This window comes from Drosophila takahashii, chromosome 3R (genome assembly GCF_030179915.1).
Source record: "Drosophila takahashii strain IR98-3 E-12201 chromosome 3R, DtakHiC1v2, whole genome shotgun sequence".
Classification (NCBI taxonomy): domain Eukaryota; kingdom Metazoa; phylum Arthropoda; class Insecta; order Diptera; family Drosophilidae; genus Drosophila; species Drosophila takahashii.
In genome coordinates this window covers 40,497,671-40,504,987 of record NC_091681.1, presented here as the reverse complement: position 1 = coordinate 40,504,987, position 7,317 = coordinate 40,497,671, and positions in this window count along the sequence as shown.

The window sequence follows — 7,317 nt, the reverse complement described above, 5'->3', positions numbered from 1 at the left end:
GAAGTTGGTTTTACTTATTTGCTTCGGTTTTACATCCTAGAAATATCATACTCGCTTAATCCGCTACTATATCGTGCGTTTATTGCACGTTTGGTTGTGACAGATCCCCAAAACCGCTTTCCATTTTCCAACATAGGTAATTCCGGTTGCGGTCGAATAGTTGTCGCAATTGTTGTGGTCGTGTTGTTCTTCCCTTGAGTGTAATGAATTCATCAAGCCTCGAGGCGAAGGCAAAGCCAAGGCACGCGAACGCTTTTCAACGCTAATCAGTTGCAGTGCGTGCGGCGGTCATAGGACGATGGAAAAGGCGGCGGAAAGGGGGAACGAGTTTTCCTGACCAGAGCTGGAAGCCTGTCAAAACAGACTAACCGCCGGCTTGTCAATTTCGGTTTGAAGTTTCCCTCTGCCCCGTGGGTGGTTTAAAAATGTTCCCACTCCGTGACTTAAGTGAAGAGAGTGATGGAATACCAGTTAATAGTGGAATTCAAAGTAAAATATTGAATGTGCCCGTTATACTGACACCACACTTCGTCCTTTCTGCCAAATTTCGCCCCGATGTCCGTCGGGTCATTTCGCTTAACAATAGGATATTGCAAACAATTTCCGCTACGCGGCCGGATGTAATGGTAATCAATTGATTGTTTTATTGTGAATTAATTGTGGGCATGCACATGAGCAGTGGAGCTGTTGCTATGGCTTCATCCAGCACTGGCTGCTCTCGGTGCTCCTCTTTCATTGTTTATTGTTTTTACGCAATTGTTTGGCAGTTGGCCCGAGCGGCCTCTGCCCCGCCCCTTCTGACGCTGTTGATTTAAAACAACCAAAATGCGAAATGAGTTTTGCGAACGGAAATTGTATTTTCGGTTAGCAGGCGGTGGTTAGCAGGAAGCTTTTGTTATTTGGTCTGTTTCGCTTGATTCAAGTTTTGTTTAGAGAGTTAGCCCCCGGCCAGATTACTTTTTTGTGAGTTTGTCGGGCAGAGAACTGATAGACCAGTAAGAATTGAACTGGGCAGATGAATAGGGATGCCATGAATGACTGAAGTGAAACTGAGTGTTGGCAAAACTTGTGAAAACAATTGAAAGTTAGTCAAGGGTGAGCCCAAAATATGGACAATTATTTTCATTTAATTGCAGGTGTAATTCCCACGGACTGAATTTGTTCTTCGACATCACGTCATAGCGGTAAAACAAAGTCATTGAGGCGTGAAAAGTACTTAAAATATTTCTGCTCAAATCCTTAAATTTAAAATTGTAGTAAAAAGATAACCAAACTACGACAGAGACGAAATTTTTTTATTTGTCCTCAATATTAAGTACCTGTTACCCTTTCACTGCGATTCATCAACTGAAGTGATTGAGTAGTAACGACTCATATCATGGCCAAGTTAATGAGTGCAGGATTTAGTGGGCTCATTTCTCATTCTCTTAATATACCAAAAAGAAAAGTTATTGAAAAACTTTGCTGTACTTGACTTAATTTTTGCCACTCAGCCGTTGGGTGGTGTGCGTGTGGTGTGTGGCCTCATGACAAATGACAAAGTTGTCTCCCAAAACTTTGGCCATAAAACAGACGTTTTGGGCTAGGCCTTCGTTAGGCAATTGTCTGCTTGTGGCTCACGTGGCTGGTGACAATCTGCTTGCATTTGTTGCTTCCGTCCCTGTCGTTGGTGTAACTTTTTTTTGTTATTTGCCCTACGCGGCTCACGGCGTCGTCTCATCATCATTAACTCATCAATGTCAAAGTTTATCAAAGCGGCAGCGACTGGCTGAGCTAAACCAGATTTAGCGTAAAATTAACACAATCTAAAGTGCGGCGATGCTTGCTGTCTTACTGGAAAATCAATTTTGCGCCTGCCTGTCAACTGGCTGACGATACTAAGATATCGAGAACGTGCGATGCCGCTCCTCCTCGTTGGGGATCTGCGACTGTGACTGTGTCATGGCCTGAATCAATTATATGCTCGGTTAGGCAATCATCTGCACTGAGAAGATATGTGTACGTCTTCCTTTAAGTGTTGAGTTAATAATTTAGTTTGAATAAATCAGTCGGGAATTCACTTAAACTGTAATTTCATATCCCTAACAAGTTCAAATAAAATCTGAAAAAATAAAAGCAGTATACAAAAAAATCCCGTCTATGCTTTTAAAGGACAAAAAATTTTTCTTGTGCACCCTCATTTTTATTGGCATTGATTGCTAATTGAATGATATATGGCCTATAGTAAGACTCTTTTGGCCACAAAACTTTACTAAAATAACATTTACCATTACCATCGCTCATCCGTTTTTTAAACATATTTGCTTTTGGGATAGCCCTGCTAGGCTTTGACAGCTTTATCACACACAGACATTTTTATAGCTAAACCGCTAGTTGAGGTTACCCAGAGTTGCATCTGTTTGCGTCATGTTCGAATATCTATGTGCCCAGATTTATTTGTGGAGAAGAAAGACCCCAAAATGCGTGCTACAGTTGTTGTGCTTATATTTCCTCGCGTATCGCATTGTATACATTTATAAATGGATACAGTACGTTTCGGTGCTTCGAACACCAAAAAGACAAAATATAATTACCTTAGGTCAAAATTTTATTTGATCTTTGAAAAAGTCCCTGATTCCAGGCCTCGAAAATATTTAAACAATTTGGATACAACTCACAACGTTTACACTAACGACCCGCACAGTATCTAAACGTATTTATTTTTACCCACTCTTGCATCGCTTCGCCAATGCATAATATTTGCCATCGATTTTTGGCTTTATTGTTTCACTTGTCAGGCACCAGCAACAATAAAGACAACAACTAGAAAATGTTGCAACAACTTCACTGACTATGCAGGCAGCGTTTTCTGTTTGCATTTGTATCGACATCAGCATCAGTATCAGATTCAGGATATTTCGTGTGGAGCTGCGTGTAACCCGTGCGATTTTATTGCTCTATTGTTTTTATTCCCCGCACCATTCCCCTACGTTTGCTCGTTCAGATGTGTCAATATATTGGGATTGTATTTAATTGCTATTGAAATTGAGTTGCCTTGAGGGGAATTCAATAAGCCAATTGCCCGAAATTGTCGGGGACAGTAGCTGCAAAAAGCGCGATTTCAAGAGACATTCACATTTTGTAAAATAATTAAAATGTCATACCTTGACGTTAAGTAAGTAATCCCTTTGTCTTGGCGAGAAAAAGTTATGGCTGGTAGTCGGGCCAATAAAGATATGAATTATAATATTTAATAATTGTTTATATGACAGTTATTCGCTGCATCAAATAGTCTGATGTTATTACAATTTATTGATTTCAATAATGCATTTTAAAACCTGGCTTTCGGACTTTTGATTGGTGGCGACTCAATTTTATATTTGATATTTAATATCATTATTTAAATGAACTGTATTTAAAGTCGTTCTCGCAAACAATTCAAGTTTAAACTCCAATTATTTTCCACATTATCTTATTTCGTTCCTTGAAAATCGAGTGTGCTTCCCTTATAATAAGCTTACTAATCGCTTAGGGTTTCCTTGGCTTCTCTTAAATTGTTAAATTAATCGCAATTAAGCCGGTGGAGACAGGTCATGTTAAGCCGATGGACTTACTCTGAGTTGAATAGAATTTGTAATATAATGCAAATGCTTCAATCAATTTTTAATTAAAAACTAAACAGCCATGAAATCTTCCTCTCCTAATTGCGATTTGTGTGGCCGTGTGTGTGGACTTGTGAGCGTATTAGTTGTGGCCCATATCCGCTTAGAAGATTTGGCGAATGTCATAAGCATCTGCCTCCCGCAAACACAATCATCGCCGTCAATAATATTCATCGTAATGAGTTCGAATATCGAGCTGCTTAGCAGGGTCTCCGCAAATTGGCCGAGAACGCCGCTCCGCCAGCTGGTCTTGTCCGCTTATTGCGGCAAGGACGTCAGTCGGTCGTCAGCACAACGCCATCACCATCATCACCCCAGCTGGCGACTCGAAGGCCTGGCAAGTGCTGGGGAGCTGCTCCTCGTTTTTGGCGCAATTGACGTCAGCTTTGTTTTAATGCTAATTAATTAAATTCATTCAAATTAACAGGGGGCGGCGGCTAAAGGAATACCCTGGCTGGTCTGCCCTTTATCGCTCTGAATCCCTCTTCTCTCCGTTTCCGTATACACAACAAAAAAAAAACCAAAAGAGACAAAACAAAAATATTAAAAATCATTTGAATTTAGAAATTATACGAGACATTGTATCATTTCATCATCCTGTTTTATATTGCAGTTCTAGAAGGTTTATATTCTCAAAACCTATTTTTAGCCAACATAAAAGGCAGAGAACTCTTTCCCAGTGTAGCGAAGCATTAATTACCAATTTTTGTGCTTTGTTGTGTTTCGGGATTTGCGCTTTGGGGTCCCCGTTTTACTCCTAGCATCGGTCCGCTCAGATGTAATTGAAATAGAAAAAACTGATTAACATTTGGCGTTCAGGCGACGGCTGCTTAATGAGCGGCAACAGTCAAGATGAGCGGTTAAGTGGGAGAGAGTGGAAACGCTCATATTTCGCTTGTAATTCATTTAAATGAGATGCACTCAACCTGAAATGCAGAGGAGAGTGGCGAGTGGCGAGGAAGCCGATTAGCGTTTGGGTTGAAATGCGTTTGTAATTGGTCAGAAAGAGCTAGGCCAACTGGAATCGTTGAGGGGCTTTGATGGGATTTTGTGGTCATTAAACTTTAGTTTCAGTTTAGCACTTCACAATGCCCTGAAACCGCTCTTCGGTGCCCAGTCAGCTGGGTTCTTCCTTTAATGTGGGAAAGTTAATGAGATTAGGATGAGCCTGAGAGTCAGAGCTCGGTTTTGAGGTCTGTCTGCGACTAGTCGAAATTGGGGAGAAAGGGACTCCTTGGCCCTCATCGGTGCATAAATCAATTGTATTAATAAATTAACAGACACAGACATAGCCTGCTCTTCGTGAAACATGCCCAACACTGCGGAGCAGCTTCATCTAGCTCCATCTTGCCTGGCTTGTAGTATCTCAATTAATTATTTGTGTGCGGTCAATATGTGTGCGGGTGTGGAAGTGAATCTGCAGCAGCGGATATGCGGCAGGACTGCCATAATGTTGCCTGCCACATTTTAATTACACATTAATGTGTGCACACCGAGACCCAAAAAGTTGTACGGACTAACATTTTGTTCTCTGCGGTTTTACAAATGTGATAACATCAACAGTAATGAACGAAAAATAAATACCGGAAACAAAAATCCGGAGAAAATAAGAGAGATAAAACGATAAAATGTATACTCTTCCAAAATTTTTTAATATTGCCTAAATTTCTTAAATTTTTTTATGAATTAACAGAGTGGTGGGATTATAAACTTTAAATTGAAATTTTTGTATTAAAAAAAAGTCAATTAAGTTTTGTTTCCAAACAAAGTAAATAATAACTCGGAAAATGAAGAATGGTATTTTCCGAATTAGTATTGACTTTGTTTAACATTTATTATTTTAACTTCTCCCACATTCGACTATACTGAAAGTATTTGAAATTTCCCAAGAGTATAATATTATTTAAATATGCTTTTTACTTTTACTGGCACTCTGGGGCTAGCAACAACAAACTTTTGGTTCAACTGTAGTTAAGCAAATAAGCAAAAATTACAATAAATTAAATAATTAATGTAACTCGATGTTGAACACACCGACAGAAGGGCGAATGTGGAGAGGAAATGAGTGGTGTGTGTGTGAACTGCATGTTAATTAATAGTGACTGGGCAACACGACATGCCGACCAATTAAAATTAATACACCAATAAAGCAATTTGATCAATAAAGACACCGCGGCAGCCGCACGCCAAACAATGAGCACATATTTGTATCCTGCGGTTAGGATGCAGGCTCTCCTGGTTTCGACATGGAATTTGGAATCGATAGGCCTGGAATAGAAGGCATTCCGAATATGCTGTCTATGCGGTGCTCAAAATTATGCAACACAAACATTTTTTCGCCGATGGCCTAGAATGCATTCGAATGCAGAGAGGGACACGTGGCGTATGCTTAATGTGCAGTGCACATGCCTGCATACGAATGGCAAGCACTTAATTATTTTTTAACACACTTTTTAACGATTTTTCTTTCGTTTCGTTTCGCAGCAAATAGTTTCGGTGGGAGCTGAATATGTATGAATATATATTTTTACACATATTTTTTTGTTAAGTTTCGGGGCGCTCTCCTCTGTTTGTTTGCATTGGTAATGAGTTTACTTTGGCTGTAAGTTGCGCAAACAGACCGCCGGCTCACCTCGGCCTGGCTTCATGTGGTTCTCTGTGGCTCAGGGTGGTGCAGCAAGCGGTGCCCCACCCCACCCATCAAATGGTTTTGGGGCATGTGGAAAAGCGAAGCAGAACTTGTGCATTAAACTTTCGTTTTACTGTAAATTTCTGTCAACAAAAATCTTTGTGCCCCTCAAATAAAATATGTGTGCGTGCGTTGGCTTGCCACATGTGTTTTTTAGTTTTTGGGTTTTTCTGAAAATTGCTTTGCGGTCTCGTTCTCTAACTTTGCAAAGTATAAAAATTTTAATTAGTATTAAAAAAAAAAACGATGTGCAAATATTTTGCCAGCACGTCTGTCCGGTGTTTTAAGGCCTTTACTAGCAACATTTTTACAGCCGGCCATAAAGGTCAGCGATATTTGTGCGACCCACAGCGCTTTAAAGTGTTCTTTAAAAACGAAGGAAGAAAGTGAAATAAATCAACGCTGTCGGGCTGAGGTTGTTTGCCTTATCAGAGAGGTTTCACTTTGTGTGCGGGGGTTAAACATGGACAGCATCGTGATAAGATTGGTCAGGTGCTGACCTGGCTTTATACCGATACTGCGATAAGCATCTGGCGCCGGCACATAAATTACATCACAAAGGAGCTACAGCAATCTGCATCTGTTTGAAGCTGGCCGGCCTTTATGCGGATATCAATTCATTAAATGAAGCGCGATTCAATGAAATTAGCGACCCACGACGGTGTTGACAAGCCATCGCTAAGTAGAAAATTACCAGGACACGCCAACTCAAAGAACTTCAAACAGCTCACGAAAAAATTATGTCAGAGGGCGCAATTTACCAGTGGGCTCTATGAAAACAAAATCCGCCACTAAGTAGCGATACTTATGACATAATAGCTTTTGTCAAACAGTGGTGCAAATTTACAAATTTTAATGGTAAATAAATAAAGCTATTAATTGGTGGACAAAAAAAAAATTAAATGTACACAATTACTGTTGGAAAAAAATCATTGCATTTGTGAAAAAACAAACAGATATCAACATACATGTATTGAATTGACAAAG